The sequence below is a fragment of the Oncorhynchus gorbuscha genome, linkage group LG01 (genome assembly GCF_021184085.1).
Source record: "Oncorhynchus gorbuscha isolate QuinsamMale2020 ecotype Even-year linkage group LG01, OgorEven_v1.0, whole genome shotgun sequence".
Taxonomy (NCBI): Eukaryota; Metazoa; Chordata; class Actinopteri; order Salmoniformes; family Salmonidae; genus Oncorhynchus; species Oncorhynchus gorbuscha.
The window spans coordinates 65,982,286-65,996,870 of NC_060173.1; the positions used below are offsets into that span (position 1 = coordinate 65,982,286).

The following is a 14,585-nucleotide window of genomic DNA, read 5'->3' on the forward strand; positions in this document are numbered from 1 at the left end:
CACAAGGTTTTCACACACTGTTGCTGGTATTTTGGCCTATTCCTCCATGCAGATCTCCTCTGGAGCAGTGATGTTTTGGGGTTGTTGCTGGGCAACACGGACTTTCAACTCCCTCGAAAGATCTGGAGACTGGTTAGGCCACTCCAGGACCTTGAAATGCTTCTTACGAAGCCACTCCTTTGTTGCCCGGGCAGTGTGTTTGGGATCATTGTCATGCTGAAAGACCCAGCCACGTTTCATCTTCAATGCCCTTGCTGATGGAAGGAGGTTTTCACTCCAAAATCTCACGATACATGGCCCCATTCATTCTTTCCTTTACACGGATCAGTCGTCCTGGTCCCTTTGCAGAAAAACAGCCCCAAAGCATGATGTTTCCATGCTAATACAGTACAGTAGGTGTGGTGTTCTTTGGATGCAACTCAGCATTCTTTGTCCTCCAAACACGACGAGTTGAGTGTTTACCAAAAAGTTATATTTTGGTTTCATCTGACCATATGACATTCTCCCAATCTTCTTCTGGATCATCCAAATGCTCTCTAGCAAACTTCAGACGGGCCTGGACTTGTACTGGCTTAAGCAGGGGGACACATCTGGCACTGCAGGATTTGAGTCCCTGGCGGCGTAGTGTGTTACTGATGGTAGGCTTTGTTACTTTGGTCCCAGCTCTCTGCAGGTCATACACTAGGTCCCCCCGTGTGGTTCTGGGATTTTTGCTTACCGTTCTTGTGATCATTTTGACCCCACGGGGTGGGATCTTGCGTGGAGCCCCAGATCACGGGAGATTATCAGTGGTCTTGTATGTCTTCCATTTCCTAATAATTAATCCCACAGTTGATTTCTTCAAACCAAGCTGCTTACCTATTGCAGATTCAGTCTTCCCTGCCTGGTGCAGGTCTACAATTTTGTTTCTGGTGTCCTTTGACAGCTCTTTGGTCTTGGCCATAGTGGAGTTTGGAGTTTGACTGTTTGAGGTTGTGGACAGGTGTCTTTTATACTGATAACAAGTTCAAACAGCTGCCATTAATACAGGTAACGAGTGGAGGACAGAGGAGCCTCTTAAAGAATAAGTTACAGGTCTGTGAGGAGCCAGAAATCTTGCTTGTTTGTAGGTGACCAAATACTTATTTTCCACCATAATTTGCAAATCAATTCATTAAAAATCCTACAATGTGATTTTCTTGATTTCTTTTTCTAATTTTGTCTGTCATAGTTGAAGTGTACCTATGATGAAAATTACAGGCCTCTCTCATCTTTTTAAGTGGGAGAACTTGCACAATTGATGGCTGACTAAATACCTTTTTGACCCACTGTATATATACAGTGCAAGTTAAAGAAGGGCTGTCTTCTGTATACAACCCCTACCTTGTCACAACTGATTGGCTCAAATGCATTAAGAAATAAATAAATTCCACAAAATAACTTTTAACAAGGCACACCTGTTAATTGAAATGCATTCCAGGTGACTACCTCATGAAGCTGTTTGAGAGAATACCAAGGGTGCACAAAGATGTCATCAAGGCAAAGGGTGGCTTTGAAGAATGTAAAATCTAAAATATATTATGATTTGTTTAACACTTTTTTGGTTACTACATGGTTCCGTATGTGTTATTGCATAGTTTTGATGTCTTCGCTATTATTCTACAATGTAGAAAATAGTAAAATTCAAGAAAAACCCTTGAGTGAGTAGGTGTGTCCAAACTCTTGACTGGTACTGTATATTTTTTTATTCAAACCACCCGCGGGCCCTATGTTTGACAACCCTGATGCATACATTTTCCATTTGGCATGTATTTTTTGTTGCTATTGGTGCAGGTCTGACAGCTGTGTTGACATGGCAACTTGGACGGATTTCCGATTGGAACGATATCAACGAATCATGTAAACTCTTTTCTGCTCACTGATTGGATATTGAATACAGTCAGTTGCACGAAAAAGGATTGATTTCTGTCTCTTGCAATGCAGCTAAGTTGGAAGGCAATTTTGGAAGGGAGACATAGAGCTACCTAGATGCAACTTTGTTGCAAGCAACATAAATTGCATCCAGATTGCTTCGTGTGACATCAATTTAAGAGATACAGATGTTTCCTTTTGTTGAGCAGGTGTGGAATAAGTCAAAATGTACATAACATCTATTGCCAGTTTGAGTGTTATTATGGAAAGTAAGTACGGACTGCTACAACAACTACTACTACTTATACTACTACTACTAGTATTATCTCTATTATTATTTCTAGTGAATGCTCCTTTTGTAAGGCCTGTGTAGTGTCTAACTGTCCATGTCTGTTTCCTACAGGGTCGTCCTGGTGTAAACGGATACAAGGGTGAAAAAGGAGAGCCATCCACAGGTGCCGGATTTGGCTACCCAGTAAGTGTGACATGTGCATATAACATTGCACTGGGCCGGTTTACAATCCACTGGAAGGGCACTGACTAATGTCATCTCTTTTCAGGGTGTCCCAGGCCCACCCGGACCCCCAGGACCACCCGGACCAGCTGTGCCTGTGGACCGCTTCAACGTGAGTTTATCAGAATCCTTATTCCCACAACCAGGGTTTTGTTCATTCAGCACCAAATGGAAGACTGACAACTTTGACTTGTCTCATAAGCAACAATCACTTTCATTTTCCAGTGCATGCCCTAATGAACACCGTGCACCTGGCAACCTTGGTCAGCGTGCACTGCGCCCGGCCCGCTACAGGCACCGCGCGATGAGACAAGGATATCCCTACCGGCCAAACCCTCCCTAACCCGGATGACGCGTTGTTAGGACATTTTCCGACAATTGTTTACAGACAGATTATTTCACTTATATCAAGTTTACATACACTAAGATGACTATGCCTTTAAACAGCTAAGAAAATTCCATAAAATGATGTTATGGCTTTAGAAGCTTCTGATAGGCTAATTGACATCTTTTGAGTCAATTGGAGGAACACCATCCCAACCGTGAAGCACAGGGGTGGTAGCATCATGTTGTGGGGGTGCTTTCCTGCAGGAGGGACTGGTGCACTTCACAAAATAGATGCCATCATGACGAAAGAAATGATGTGGATATATTGAAGCAACATCACAAGACATCAGGAAGTTAAAGCTTGATCGCAAATGGGTCTTCCAATGGACAATGACCTCAAGCATACTTCCAAAGTTGTGGCAAAATGGCTTAAGGACAACAAAGTCAAGGCATTGGAGTGATCATCACAAAGCCCTGACCTCAATCTTATAGAACATTTGTGGGCAGAACTGAAAAGGCGTGTGTGAGCAAGGAGGCCTACACACCTGACTCAGTTACACCAGCTCTGTCAGGATGAATAGGCCAAAATTCACCCAACTTATTGTGGGAAGCTTGTGGAAGGCTACCCGAAACTTTTGACCCAAGTTAAATAATTTAAAGGCAATGCTACAAAATACTAATGGAGTGTATGTAAACTTCTGACCCACTGGGAATGTGATGAAAGAAAGAAAAGCTGAAATAAATCATTCGCTCTCCTATGATTCTGACATTTCACATTCTTAAAATAAAGTGGTGATCCTAACTGACCTAAAACAGGGAACTTTTACTAGGATTAAATGTCAGGAATTTTGAAAAACTGAGTTTAAATGTATTTGGCCAAAGGTGTATGTAAACTTCCGACTTCAACTGTACCATCGATGCCATTGGCCACAAGAAAAGTCTATAATGCCATCTTCACCTAGGAATAAGAAATATGATATCATGTTTGTGTGCAACATACTGGAGAATAATTTTATGTTTAATTTCCCATTTGTTGCAGGGATATGACGCCTCAAGGAATTATCCAGGTATGCTGACAATGATTTGTTGTTTTTACTTCAAACATAATACATCTTGAAGACAGAGGATTACATTTGGCACATGAGCATACCCAGCAGTCAAAAAACTGGAACATCAAATAATGCTGTCAAGGTTTAATTTAGACTTCGAAATCCATTCTGTTTTAAAACCATTCAATTAGCCCATAAAAAAAAGTTTAATTTGACTGCCATTGGGCATGGTAGTGCAAACAACCATTACAATACAGTGATACAAATTATATTTAAAACTAATAGAAATGTTTCCATATTTATTTTCTAAACTGTGTATATTCTTCACATGTTTTCTGTTTTTTTGTAGCGACAAAGGGGGAGAAAGGTGATCACGGAGCTCAAGGTCTCCCAGGAACGCCAGGTAAGACGTTTATGTCTCAATACAGCATAGGGGATAACAACAACCAACTTGGATTTATCTTAAGGCTACAATTCAACCTATATGCTTTTAGTGATTTTTTTACATTTTAATTTCCAGGTGTGGCCTCTAACTTAGACATATTCGCATTCAAGGTACAGTATTATCATTAATAGTACTACAGTATGCATTACATACAGGGATTTAGTAGCTAAAATAGTAGGTTTGTACAATTTGGAACACTGGTTGAGATGGCGTAAACAGTTATGCAAAAAGCACTAATTTGGCGGAACAGGTGGTTAAAAGATATTCACAGAATAAAGAGGTGCATAAACAGCGTTTACAAACATTTAACCTCCACTACATCACTGTTTATTTTTTAATCTGGCCTTAGAGAGTTCTCCAATAAAAATGTATCTGGATTTCACTCATCTCTTTGTATTTTGCCCTTCTATTTCTCTCCCCACTCTGATTTGGTGTAAAGAGCTCTCTACTGCCAGTCCAGATTCTGCACACTCATCTTCAATTAACCTAAAACCTAACAAAAAGTGAAATGCTATTATCCTATACCTACATAATCCTATCATCCTTAAGAAGATGGCTACGTTTGACAGGACAGAGCATTTAATAGATGGTTGTCTTTGCAGAATGACCTGAAAGGAGAGCGCGGGGATTCTGGCGTGAAGGGGGAGAAGGGAGAGCCAAGTGGTGGCTATGATGACCCCCATTTTAGAGGACAACAAGGCCCACCAGGACCCCCTGGAAACCCAGGACTTATGGTACGAAATTGAGAGGACATAAAATGAACTTGTCACAACCTGATATCAGTCATTAAGACACCTTACAATATCTGTCATGTCTTGCTAACAAAAATGGAAAGAGGGCCTTATGGTGAATGTGGCACAAGTAAAGTTAAATGTTATTGTCCATTTTTTTTTATCACAGGGTCCAAAGGGAGATTCAATCATGGGCCTCCCTGGTCCCCAGGGCCCACCAGGCTCCCCAGGGAACGGCTACGATGGTCGTCCAGGAATCCCAGGCCCACCAGGTCCTCCCGGGCCCCCAGGGTCCCCCTCACAACCAGGGGCCTATAGACCTAACCACTGTGAGTTTCCTAACCAGTGACAAACACAATAGTCTTCAATAGGGTATACTCCCAAGGTAAATTTTACATTGGTGGTGGTTTGGAGTGAGGTACAAGCAACTACACAGAGTATACAAAACATTAGGATCACCTGCTCTTTCCATGACATAGACTGACCAGGTGAAAGCTATGATCCCTTATGTATGTCACCTGTTAAGTCCACTTCAGTCAGTGTAGATGAAGAGGGGAGGAGACAGGTTAAAGAAGGATTTTTAAGCCTTGATGCAATTGAGACATGGATTGTGTATGTTTGCCATTCAGAGGGTGAATGGACGAGACAAAATATTTAAGTGCCTTTGAACAGTGTATGGTAGTAGGTGCCAGGTGCACCGGTTTACGTCAAGAACTGCGACGCTGCTGGGTTTTTCACACTCAACAGTTTCCCGTGTGTATCAAGAATGGTCCACCACCCAAAGGACATCCAGCCAACTTGACACAACTGTGGGAAGCATTGGAATCAACATGGGCCAGCATCCCTGTGAAATGCTTTCGACACCTTGTATGCTGTTCTGAGAGCAAAACGGGGGTGCAACTCGATATTAGGAAGTTGTTCCTAATGTTTTGTACACCCAGTGTATATCATATCGTATCGTCATCATTAATTTTTTTCTTCATCACAGCCATCAATATTCCTGGCCCCCCCGGACCTGCTGGACCACCTGGAACTCCTGGTCACACGTCAGGGGTAAGGGGTCATCCCACAGTCTGTCATACAGTATTTGAATGTCTTTATATTTGTTTATCTTTCACACTGAACGTTATCAGATCGTCAACCCAAAACCTAATATTGGATTAAGGGAACACGAGTGAACAAATAACAATTTTCTATTAGTGTTGCACGGTATAACCAGTACCATGGTAACATCACAGTACCAAAACGTCATGATACTTATGATACCAATGCGGTAGTACTGTTCCAAATGATACTACCACATTTTTCAGCCCTTACCGATCTAAAGAACCCGCTGGCGTTTGCTATAAAAAATTTAAAAAGACAGTGTTGTTTATAAATTCAGTTGAATTTAAGCAACAGCCACTAGTCTCTTGTATGCGCAGGTCCAATAATATCCTTTTCATTTTCATGCGCGTATGAGGTGTGGCAGCTGTAATCAGCCAGCGGGAAATGTAGACCCAGATGCATCTCCTGTGGTTAGATTTCTACATTTGTTACATCGGATTACCGCGCACAGCGAGTAATGTTTGTACATTGTGTAATTTAATCACCTTTTATAACCAAGAGTACATGCCAATCTGAGTAGACTGTCCAAGTTCATTGTCATGCAGCCTCTGAGTGCCAGAGAGTGAAAATGGGGCAATGTTTTGAGTCAGGCACGCTACAAGACCCTTTTCCTATATTCCTGTGGCAATCAAATTTGCCTAGACCTACTGTCAAGTTACCAGGTTAGCTAGCTAGGTAACATGACTGAACAAAGTTGTTTATCAAACCAATAAGTAGCAACCTGGGATTAGTTTAAAACGGCCTGCGACACTTCCCGCCACATGGTTTGTCAAATTATATAAAATTCTTGAGAACTCGTCTCTAGCCTAAATGGTTTTGAAGAAAAGACCCATATTTCCATAGATGCCTTTTTTTCTTTCTATTGGGATTCACACTAATTTTATTTTATTTGACAAAACTTTTTAAACTAATCCCGAGTCGCTAATTATTGGTTTATTTTTTAATCATGTTACATAGCTAGCTAACATGATAACTTGACAGTAGGTTCTATTGGTTGCAAGAATTTTGTATAATTACACATTTGAATTTGGTGTCGTTTTGTGTATCAGCTCATTAACCATATGCCATTGAATCGGTATGGGAATCTCTTCCCAACTATTTAGCAATCTACAGTGCCTTCGGAAAGTATTCAGACCCCTTCACATTTCAAAATTTTGTTAGGTTACAGCCTTATTCTATAATTGATTAAATCGTTTTTTTTCCCCTTTTCAATATACACACAATACCCATAATGACAAAGCAAAGCAGGTTTTTATCATTTTTGCTAATTGATATAAAAAATATATATTATATTTACATAAGTATTGAGACCCTTCACTCCGTACTTTGTTGATACACTTGTATTTGGGAAGTTTCGCCCATTCTTCTCTGCAGATCCTCTCAAACTCTGGCAGGTTGGATGGGGAGCATTGCTGCACAGCTATTTTCAGGTCTCTCCAGAGATGATTGATCAGGTTTAATTCCATGCTCTGGCTGGGCCACTCAAGGACATTCGGAGACTTGTCCCCAAGCCACTCCTGCGTTGTCTTGACTGTGTGCTTAAGGTCATTGTCCTGTTGGAAGGTGAACCTTTGCCCCAGTCTGAGGTCCTGAGAGCTCTGGAGCAGGTTTTCACCAAGGATCTCTCTGTACTTTGCTGCATTCATTTTTGCCTCGATCCTGACTAGTCTCCCAGTCTGCCACTGAAAAACATCCCCACAGCATGATTCTGCCACCATCATGCTTCACCGTAGGGATGGTGCCAGATTTCCTCCAGATGTGACGCTTGGAATTCAGGCCAAAGAGTTCAATCTTGTTTTCATCAGATGAGATAATCTTGTTTCTTGTGGTCTGAGAGTCCTTTAGGTGCCTTTTGGCAAACTCCAAGAGGGCTGTCATTTGCATTTTACTGAGGGGCTTCTGTCTGGCCACTCTACCATAAAGGCCTGATTAGTGGAGTGCTGCAGAGATGGTTGTCCTTTTGGAAGGTTCTCCCATCTTCCCAGAGGAACTCTGAAGCTCTGTCAGAGTGACCATCGGGTTCTTGGTCACCTCCCTGACCAAGGCCCTTCTCACCCAATTGCTCAGTTTGGCCAGGCGGCCAACTCAAGGAAGAGTCTTGGTGGTTACACACCAAAACCCCGGATAAACCTGCAATAGTAATTGGCAAAAACTAGAACCCGCGGCACCTCCTTTACCGTGGTGGGAGTCGGCCAATTACGCGCGGCTGAAATGCGGTCACTCTCCATCTCCACCCCTGAGGTGGAAATGTGGTACCCTAGGAAGGAGACGGACTGTTTGAAGAACAGGCATTTCTCAGCCTTGACGTACAGGTCATGCTCCAACAGATGACCAAGCACCCTGCACACCAGGGACACATGCTCAGTGCGTGTAGCGGAGTATATGAGAATGTCATCAATATACACCACTACACACGTGCAGGTCCCTGAAAATCTTGTCTACATTGACTTGGAAGACTGGTGGAGCATTCATCAACCCGTACGGCATGACAAGGTACTCATAATGCCCTGAGGTAGTACTGAAAGCTGTCTTCCACTCGTCTCCCTCCCGGATACACACCAGGTTCTAAGCGCTCCTGAGATCTAGTTTGGTGAAGAAGCAAGCGCGCCCCATGCATTGACTCAATCGCGGACACCCTCTCAAGGCCCGAAGGAGTCGGGTGTATGGCTGCCAGGTAGAGATCTAACTGCAATAGGAAACCCTGGCAACGTGCAGCCGTCCCGTCGTACTCCGGGGAAGGGCGAATCCCACTGGGACCGGGTGAATGGGAGGCGAGTAGTGGAGGCCCTGGTTGTGCTGGTGGAGGCGCTGGAGGAACTCCCTGTCTCTCCCAGCGGTCCATGGTTTGGACGATGTGGTCCATGGCGGCGCCGAGATGGTGGATCATCGCCGCTTGCTCCTGGACGCGCTCCTCGACCCCTATACCAGGGGCACCTGCTCCTGCTGACTCCATATGTTAAGTGTGGAATTCTGTAAGGGGTGCGTAACTGGTGGCAGGGAAGTCAGATGCAGGAGAGCAGAACTAGGTAATAGCCGGAGCAGTTTAATTTAAAATCCAACGGCATAAATAAATAACAAACATGGGTACAAAACCCGACATGCACCAGTAAACATATGCACAAGCACTTACAACAGACAATTCCACACAAAGATATGGGGGGAACAACAATTAATGAGAGAAATTAAAATCAGGTGTGTAGGAAAACAAGACAAAACAAATGGAAAATTAAAAGTGTATCGACTATGGCTAGAAGACCAGTGACGCCGAATGCCGCCCGAACAAGGAGAGGAACCGACTTTGGTGGAAGTCGTGACAAAAGCTGAGGATGGATCAACAACATTGTAGCTACTCAACAATACTAACCTAATTAACAGAGTGAAAAGAGGAAAGCCTGTACAGAATACAAATATTCCAAAACATACGTCCTGTTTGCAAAAAAATGTGGCAAAGCAATTAACTTTATTATAGTGTTATGTCACAAAGTGTTATGTTTGGGGCAAATCCAATACAACCCATTACTGAGCATAGTGGTGACTGCATCATGTTATGGGTATGCTTGTAATCGTTAAGGACTGGCGAGTTTTTCATGATAAAAAATAAACGGAATGGAGCTAAGCACAGGCAAAATCCTTGAAGAAAACCTGGTTCAGTCTGCTTTACACCAGACAATGGGAGATGAATTCACCTTTCAGCAGGACAATATCCTAAAACACAAGGCCAAACCTACACTGGACTTGCTTACCAATGAACAGTTTAGACGAGTTACAGTTTTGACGTAAATTTTTTTTGTCTAGCAATGATCAACAACCAATTTGACAGAGCTTGAAAAAAAAAAATAATAATAATAGTTGCACAATCCAGGTGTGGAAAGCTCTTAGAGACTTACCCAGAAAGACTCACAGGTGTAATCGCTGCCAAAGGTGCTTCTACAAACTATTGACTCAGGGGTGTGAATACTTAAGTAAATTGGATATTTCTGTATTTCATTTTCAAAACATTAGCATCAGGCTGTAACACAACAACATGTGGAATAAATCCAGGGGTAGGAATACTTTCTGAAGGCTCTGTATATGTACCATAAACCAGAGATTGATGTATTCAGTTAAGTGGAAGAATCTCAGAAAAAAAGCAGATTCAAAGATTGTAAAGGTGTACTGTATTTTGCATTGGTCAAAAGTGAATGTATTCATCATAACTAATATGATTCACTGGTTGTTTGGCTGATTGACATATGTCGTCTTGTAAATGTACTATAATAGGTACTGGTCTCCACAGGTGACAGTTTTGAGGTCATACGACACGATGATTGCTACTGCAAGACGCCAGTCGGAGGGCACCCTCATCTACATTGTCGACAAAACAGATCTCTACATTCGAGTCCGCAATGGATTTAAACAAGTCCTGGTACAGTCATACATTTGTATTTCATATGAGAAATGGGTTCGTAAGGTAGGAAGGAGCTGGAGATGCACATTCAAAAAGTTGAAGTGCAGACTAAAAGAAACTTAGAAAAACACAACTCAGCAAAGAATGAATGTACTTTTTTTCATATGCTTATTGTTTTTCAGCTCGGTGACTACAGTCCCTTCTACAGAGATCTGGTAAGTTGTTCTATCAATGTACAAATGTGTAAATAAAAGAGAGAAAATGTATCAACTTATTTAATGAATAGCTATTGATATATTTGAGGAAACAAGGTCATGGTCATAAAATCAAGTATGACTTTTCATGTCAAATAAATAATGCTCTTAATCTTCAGGACAATGAAGTAGCGGCTGTCCAGCCCCCCCCCGTCGTCAACTATCCCCAGTCCCAGGATCACTCAGCCAACAATGGAGCTGAACACTTCTCCCAAGGCGGTACCGCCACCCACCCCATCAAGCCTCCTCCTCACAAGCCGGTGGAGATCCCCAGGCCTGCCAGACCCGACAACCGCAACCTCGACCCCAGATATCCCCCTCAGTATGACCCCAGATACCCCTCTCAGACTGACGCTAGGTACCCCCCTCAGACAGATGGCCGCTACAGCCATGTGCAGCCTGAGAACAGGTATCCCAACCAGCCCGAAAGCCGATTCCCAGTCACCCCCCCAGAGAAGACCCGTTCCCCTTCCTGTTCCCCAGCCTGGCGGTCACTTGCATACATCAGGGCCAGGAGTGAGTACCTTTATCATCATTTAATGTGCCTTCCCAGAAAGTATGTATTGTTCAAATGTTTTCATCTATATATATATGCCATTTAGCAGACGCTTTTATCCAAAGCGACTTACAGTCATGTGTGCATACATTCTACGTATGGGTGGTCCCGGGAATTGAACCCACTACCCTGGCGTTACAAGCGCCATGCTCTACCAACTGAGCTACAGAAGGTGTGTGTAAATAGTGTGTGTAGACCTGAGCTGTTTTTATAACTCATCTCTCTTTTCTGATCAGCTCCACCTGATCGCCCTAAACATGCCCCAAGTGGGCAACATGCGGGGCATTCGTGGGTCAGACTTCCTGTGTTTCCAGCAGGCTCGTGCTGTGGGCCTGAAGGGCACCTTCAGGGCTTTCTTGTCCTCCAAGCTCCAGGACCTCTACAGCATTGTTCGCAAGTCCGACAGAGACAGCATTCCCATCATAAACCTGAAGGTGTGTAAACATACTACTGAAAACACAAGTCTAGACTGTGGGATCCCACTTCTGATACCAAATTGACATTGCATTTAGTGAAGTAACCTATTCATTAGCATTTCATGAAATTCTAGAGATCGTTTCAATCCAACACTGTTCAGCATCAAATAAGTAATGAAATGCTGCCATGGGTTTTCATTTTAACCTTGTTTCTCTTGCTGACGAACATATATGCTCTCTCCCTTTAGGACCAAGTGCTGTTTAATAGCTGGGAGTCTATGTTCAGTAAGACTGGGGTCAGGATGAAGGAAAATGCACCAATCTACTCCTTTGATGGCAGAGATATCCTTAGGGACAGTGCATGGTGAGTGGTTGCCTCTCAGACACAGCTACACAGTAACATCTCCAGTGTTGAATCAACTCTAATAGTGTTAAATCTACAAAGTTTATTAAAGTCCCTGAAGCTAGCTAGCAAAAAAAAATCTATATTATTATGCTACACAGAGTAAATGTTACACTTTCGAAAGTGTTTGCCAACACTTGTCATTGTTGCATTCATTCGCAATGGTGTAACGTGTTAAAAATCATTTTATTCTAATAGTTGACCACCTTTTAACACTGTAGAGTGTTATCTTTAATTTTAGAATATCAACACTCTCTGTGAAAAGTTTTACTCTAATAGAGTTGAATACCTTTCAACACTGTATGGTCTAACCTTAAATTATGCACATGTAAAGCTGCTTAATTTATCAATGTACCTTAATCGATGGGACATTCTCTTTTTGACTGCTATAGAGAATTTGCCTTTTTTTTGTATCTTCCGTGCAGTATCGTTCTTATTATGGCAAATAGTTACTTTCTCATTAGTCATAATGAGTGTCGCCATAAGCAAAAATAATGTTTTATAAAGAGTGGTAGCTTAAGTGGTAGTCTATATATGTATGATATGCCAGGGCTTATGCCATACTGACATGAAGGCACTGTATTATCACTGTTAACTGGATCAATTTTTTTTTTCAGGCCTGAAAAAATGGTCTGGCACGGCTCTAGCAACGAGGGTCACCGCCAGACTGACAACTACTGCGAGACATGGAGGGCCGGAGACCGTGAGGTGACAGGCCTAGCGTCCTCACTGCAGACCGGCCAGCTCCTACAACAATTGCCCAGCAGTTGCTCTAGCTCCTACATAGTGCTGTGTATCGAGAACAGCTCTCTCTCACACTCCAAAAAATAATTTACAAAAACATCCCTGTCACTTTGGTCCAAGTAAACGCATTACAAGTGTCCAAACAGGCCCATTCCTCCTCCCTCCGCCCCTAGAAATATGACGTCTTTCGAACTGGGTCTGCAGCACTTGCCTGGCAGAGAAGTTTCCCATTGTCTTCTCTATCCCCTCCATAATGCCAAAGAGACGGGTCGAACAGAGAGGTGTTTGCCTTTTTCTCGGGGCATTGGCACATATTTTCCAAGGGGTGGAACAAGAGAAGAGAAGCTAACTGCGGCAGCATTTTTAAAATTGTGTGCGTAAAAAAATCTGTTTGTATATGATATGTCTGTTTGAGTTTTATTTTATTCCTGATTTGATGTTACTTTTGAAGTGGTCTTTAAATTTGGTATATTCAACCATTTTAATGTACCATTTTCCACATTTTCATTTTATTTTCATTCCATTTAAGGCTTGTAGGGTACAGCAACATTTTTAAATGATATTTTAAGAATTAAAGAAGATAATAGATATTTATTTTTAAATGAAGTTATGTTAGAACACACAATTTGATTTGGAATAGTAACACATGAAAAATGCCTTAATCCATATTGTAGTCAGCACTTTTTCACAGACTATTTCCTACATTTACACAGGTGAGGGTGTTTCTAACCTAATATGGAAAACTGTACGTTGCGAAAAGGAGTGTGTGGTTTTAGAAATGCATGTCAAAAGAGATTATGCTTTGATGTCAAGATACTTTTAAAAATAAGTAAATAAAACTAAGGTAAGATGTGATGACTCTTAGAATATATATGACTAATTCCTACATCTGTAGAAGTTTACTGTAAATGTCTCCTTGCCATTTTACATTTGGTGAACATTGTTTTATATGTCCTCATTGGGCATAGCCTACACTAAATTCACCATACTCATATCCAAGACGCAAGTTACAATGTCTTTGGTAACCGTAAAGCAGATGCTGAGACAAATTTGATGTAAGGGTCAATTTTGCTTTTAATCAAAAAATATATAATCCTGTTGATAATAACCTGCCATTGGGGTTTGAAAATGTTTTGAGTTCAATTTGGTGCTAATCTCTATTGGAGTGACTGCTGACTGTATTGGTTGAGGAAACCCAGAGCAGCCTTGTGTTAATTAACTTCTGAGACTATCTTGGCTATAGTGCTACTGTTGTGTCTTGACTGAACCAGTATGAACCTGTGGATATTCATTATTTTTGTAACCAGTATGTGCTGTATCATTTCTCAGAGGCACTAAATAAATGTTATTGTTTTTTAATTCATGACACTGTGGATACAACGTTTTTTGCGGCCAATATTTCAATGTAGTGTTACATTATGACTGGTTTTGTTGTGGAAAATGTATGTGCTGAGCCGGTAGGTTTAAAATATGTAAACCCATTTCTACCAACACTTGGACATGAAATATATTCTGCTTACTATCACATGGATAGAAATACAAAAGTTTATATTCTTATCCAATTACGTGGTTATTATAATTTGTCTGTTCTAGGAATAGAACTAATAGTCCCATGAATTGAGATTGGATTTGTTCAATGTAATGACTGGAATATTAATCTGTTTGGAATTTCTCTTCTATGTTTTCTCCAAAGTAGATTTTTAACCCGTGCCCCAGGAAACTAGTTCCCTATCCAGATTCATGGTTGTCACAGACAACCACC

The 14,585-nt window shown here is 41.7% G+C and overlaps 1 pseudogene across 1 annotated transcript in view; it reads left to right on the forward strand.

Moving 5' to 3' along the window:
• LOC124041126 overlaps window positions 1-14,186 on the forward strand; it is an 82,735-nt pseudogene extending 68,549 nt beyond the window's left edge. Inside the window, exons 28-41 of the transcript XR_006839852.1 lie at window positions 2,294-2,365; window positions 2,451-2,516; window positions 3,771-3,798; window positions 4,130-4,183; window positions 4,301-4,335; window positions 4,828-4,959; window positions 5,126-5,285; window positions 5,945-6,009; window positions 10,340-10,468; window positions 10,633-10,665; window positions 10,824-11,220; window positions 11,497-11,694; window positions 11,925-12,040; window positions 12,697-14,186. The product of XR_006839852.1 is annotated as a collagen alpha-1(XVIII) chain-like (transcript). The remainder of the gene's footprint in view (window positions 1-2,293; window positions 2,366-2,450; window positions 2,517-3,770; window positions 3,799-4,129; window positions 4,184-4,300; window positions 4,336-4,827; window positions 4,960-5,125; window positions 5,286-5,944; window positions 6,010-10,339; window positions 10,469-10,632; window positions 10,666-10,823; window positions 11,221-11,496; window positions 11,695-11,924; window positions 12,041-12,696) is intronic.
• The last annotated feature ends 399 nt before the right edge of the window (window positions 14,187-14,585 follow it).